The 4588-nt window shown below is 31.2% G+C and overlaps 1 non-coding gene across 1 annotated transcript; it reads right to left on the bottom strand.

The window, feature by feature from the left end:
• Positions 1-4145: 4145 nt before the first annotated feature.
• LOC131834901 (U6 spliceosomal RNA) lies at positions 4146-4248 on the bottom strand. Its single transcript, XR_009354995.1, has one exon. It is a non-coding gene; the product is annotated as a U6 spliceosomal RNA (small nuclear RNA).
• Between the last annotated feature and the right edge of the window lie 340 nt (positions 4249-4588).

Genomic DNA, 4588 nt, shown 5'->3' with positions numbered 1-4588 from the left:
TACAGGAGTTCTTTATATATTCTGGATACAGATTTTTTTTTTCTCAGACATACATATTGCAAATATTTTCTCCCAGTCTGTGGCTTGCTTTATTTTCTTAACAATGTCTTTGGAAAAAAAGGATAGGTTTAATTTTGATAAAGTTCCACTTACTAATTTTTTCTTTTCTGGTTTGTGCTTATCGTGTCTTGTGTATGAGATCTTTACTTATCCCAGGGTATCATATATTTTCTCTTAGAAGTTTTATAGTTTTAGTGTTTACCTCTAGGTATATGAATTAACATTTGTCTATGGTTTGAGATAGGACTATATGAATATCTAGTTGTTCCAGCACCCTTTGTTTGAAAACACTGTCCTCTTAGCATCAGATTACCTAGTTGATTTTGTTCATTTTTATTCATTAGTTTATTTCTAGGATCCCTAATCTGTTCCATTAAACTATGTCAAATTATCTAATTACTGTAGCTATTTAGTAAGATTTAAACTTAGGTAGTGTAAATTCTCTTTTATTTTTTTTCCAAATTGTACTGTTTTAGGTTCTTTGAGTTTCCTTATAAATTTTAGAATTTTAGAATCACCATAACAATTTCTACCAAAAAATGCCTGTCTTGAGTTTACAGATCACTTTAGAACAACTGACATTTTGTCACTCTTCAGTCTTCTTATTCACAAATAGGTGTATCTCTCCACTTATTTACTTAAGTCCTCTTTTTATTTCTTTCTGCTATGTCTTGTAGTTTCCAGTTCCATGTCTTTATCCATAGGTATTTAATGCTTTTCTATTGTAAATTGTGATGTTTAAAAAATCATTTTCCTTGGGGGGTTGGGTGAGCCTGGTGGTGAGTATTAAGGAGGAAACATATTGCATGGAGCACTGGGTGTGGTGCATAAACAATGAGACCTGGAACACTGAAAAAATAAAATTAAATTAAAAAAATCATTTCCCTTTTGTTTATTGCTGGTATATAGAATCCCCTAGTTTTATTGAGCTATAATTGACATATAACATTGTGTACAATGTAATGATTTGATATAATTGTGAAATGTTTTTCATAATAAGATTAGTTAACATGTCCTTTACCTCACATAATTACCATTTTTGCGGTTGTTATGGTGAGAACATTAAAGCTCTACGCTCACAGCAACTTACACTGTATACCATATAGTATTGTCAACTATAGTCACCATGTTGCATATTAGACACCTGGAACCAATTCATCTTATAACTAAAAGCTGGTACTATTTGACCAACAACTTCCCATCCCCCGACCCCTGCCCCTCCAGCCCCTGGCAACCACCTTTCTATTCTGTTTCTATGAGTTCGTTGTTTTTAGATTCCACATATAAGTGAGATCATACAGGATTTGTCTTTCTCTGTCTGACTTTTTTCACTTGTCATAATGCCCTCAGGTCCATAAACATTGTGGTAAATGGCAGGATTTCCTTCTTTTTGATGGCTGAATACTGTTCCGTTGTGTGTATGTATAAACACAAATATGCCATGTATGTACATACCATATATATCCATTCATCTTTCAATGAGCACTTAGGTTGCTTGGCTGTTATAAATAATGTTCTATAAACATGAAAGTGTATATATCACTTTGATATAGCAATTTCATATCCTTTAGATATATACCCTGAAGTGGAATTACTGGATCATATGGTGGTTCTTTTTTTAATTTTTGGAGGAACTTGCATACTGTTTACCATAATGCCTGTACTAACATATATTCTAATCAACAGTGCACCTGGGTTTCCTTTTCTTCACATCCACACCAGCTTTTGTTATCTCTTGTCTTTTTAAAACAGCTATCCTAAAAGATATGAGGTAATATCTCATTGTGATTTTGATTAAAATTTCCCTGAGGATTAGCGATGTTGAGCCCCTTTTCATGTATCTGGGGGTCATTTGTATGTCTTTGTAAAATGTCTATTCAAGTCCTCTGACCATTTTTTAAATGGGTTTTTAATATTTTTATATTTTTGCTATTGAATTTTATGAATTCCTTATATATTTTGGATATTAATACCTTATCAGACACATGGTTTGCAAATATTTTCCCCATTCTGTAGGTTGACTTTTCATTTTGTTGTTTGCTTCTTTTGTTGTATAGAGCTTTTTAGCTTGATATAGTCCCACTTGTTATTTGTTTTTGTTGCTTTTGCTTTTGGTGTCATATCCAAAAAATCATTGCCAAGACCAATGTCAAGGAGACTTCCTCTATGTTTTCTTCTAGGAGTTATATATGGTTTCAGGTCTTATGTTTAAGTCCTTAATCCACTTTGAGGTAATTTCTGTGAATGGTGTTAAGCAGGGATTCAATTTCATTATTTTGCACACACATATCTAGTTTTCCCAGCACCGTTTATTGAATCAACTATACTTTCCCATTTGAATATTCATGGCTTGTCAAATATTAGACCTTGTCAAACATTAGGATAAGTCATATGTGATTATTTCTGATTTATTTCCAGGTTCTCTGCTCTGTTCCATTGATCTAGGTGTCTGTTTTTATGCTGGGACCATACTGCTTTGATTATTATAGCTTTGCAATGTAGTTTGAAATCAGGAAGTATGGTGTTTCCAGCTTTAAGATTGCTTTGGCTATTCTGGGTCTGTTGTGGTTCCATAGGAATTTTAGGATCTTTTTTCTCTACCTGTGAAAATGGCATTGGAATTTTGAGAGAGATTGCATTAAATTTATAGACAGACTTGGATAATATGGACATTTTAACATTAACTCTTCCAATTCATAAGCATGACATATTTTTTCACTTATTTGTGTCTTCATCAATATCTTTCACGAATGTCTTATGGTTTTTGGTGTATAGATTTTTCACTTTCTCGGCTAAATTTAGTTCTAAGTATTTTAGTGTTTTTGATACTGTTGTAAATGGGATTTAAAAAAAAACTTTTTTAGATCATTCTTAGTAATAGTATTGCTTTTTAAATATTAACCCTACATCTTGAAACTTTACTAAATATATTTATTAGTTCTAGGAATTCTAGTAGTTTTTTCATATTTTCCTTAGAATACTCTATGTAGACAATCATATCTGCAAGTTAATAGTTTTTCTTCTTTATTTCTAATTTATATGACTCATTTCTTTTTCTTGCCTATTACACTGGGTATGGCTTCCAGTTTAATGTTGAACAGGAGTTATGGGAGCTACTATCTTTGCTCTGTTCTTTTTTTTTTTTTTTTCCCCTTGCTCTGTTCTTGATCTCAGTAAGAAAACAGTCTTTCACCAGTCAAAATGATGTTAACTCTATATTTTCATAGATGCCCTTTGTCAGATTGAAGAATTTACCTCTTAGCTGTGAATTTTCATCATGAATGAGTGTTAAATTTTGTCAAATATTTTTTCTGCATCAATGGAGATGATCATGTGGTTTATTTCTCTTATTCTGTTGACATGGCGAATTAATGTTGATGGACTTTCAAATGTCAAACTAATCTTGAATTCTTGAGAAAATTCCCACTTGAATGTGATGGATATGATGTGATATTCTTTCAAAATATTGTTTGGTTTGTTTTCTCAATATATTGTTAACAAATTTTGCCTTTATGTTTATGAAGAGTATTAGCCATTGTTTTATTTATTTATTTGTTTTTTTAAGTTTTTTACACTAGGGTAATGTTGGCCTCATGAAAAGAGATAGAAATGTTCCTCCTCTTGTATTTTCTGAAAGTATTTGGGTAGAGTTAGTATTATTTCTTCCTTAAATATTTGATAGCATTTGTCAGAGAAGTCATCTAAACCTGAATATTTATATAAAGGTTTTAATTGTAATTCCATTTCTTTAATACATAGAAGTCTATCCATACCTTTTATTACTTCTTGTAACAGTTTTGGCAATCTGTATTTTTTAAGGAATGTGACAATTTATCTAATTTTTCAAATTTATTGGCATGTAGTTGTTCATGCTGTTCCCTTATTATGTGTTTAATATTTGTAGAATTTATGGTAATGTTCCTTCTTTCATTCCTGACATTGACAATTTGTGTTTTCTTGTTCAATCTAGTTAGAGTCTTATCAATTTCACTTATCTCAAAGAACCAGGTTTTGGTTTCATTATTATTCTCTGTTGTTTGCCATTTTCTGTTTTTTTTTTTTTTCTGTTTTGTTTTGTTTTGTTTTTTAATATGGAACGCTTCACGAATTTGTGTGTCATCCTTGCGCAGGGGCCATGTTAATCTTCTCTGTATCGTTCCAATTTTAGTATATGTGCTGCTGAAGCAAGCAAGCAAGAAAATAGTAGTCATAATTTGTTCTTTGTCTTGACAATAATAGTCATATTAGTTTAATATTGACTCAAAAACACACAATTAAAAATTATTACGGATCCCTATTTGAAAGGTAAGGAAAGTGTAGAGATAGTTTGTGAGAACTATATCTTAATTTTCAAAATAGGAATTCAATAATAGACTAATGTGGATTAATTAGTAAATTGCAGAATAAGCATACCACTTTGAAATGTGAGAATAAATACTAGAAGAAGGAGCTAAAGGGACTGAAAATGGTAGTATTTAGGAAGTGAAAGTGGAGAGTTATGTAGGAGACTATAATTTCTCACAAAAGG

Source organism: Mustela lutreola, chromosome 6 (genome assembly GCF_030435805.1).
Source record: "Mustela lutreola isolate mMusLut2 chromosome 6, mMusLut2.pri, whole genome shotgun sequence".
NCBI classification, from domain to species: domain Eukaryota; kingdom Metazoa; phylum Chordata; class Mammalia; order Carnivora; family Mustelidae; genus Mustela; species Mustela lutreola.
The sequence above is the reverse complement of the archived record's forward strand: the minus strand, read 5'-3'. Positions and strand labels throughout refer to the sequence as shown.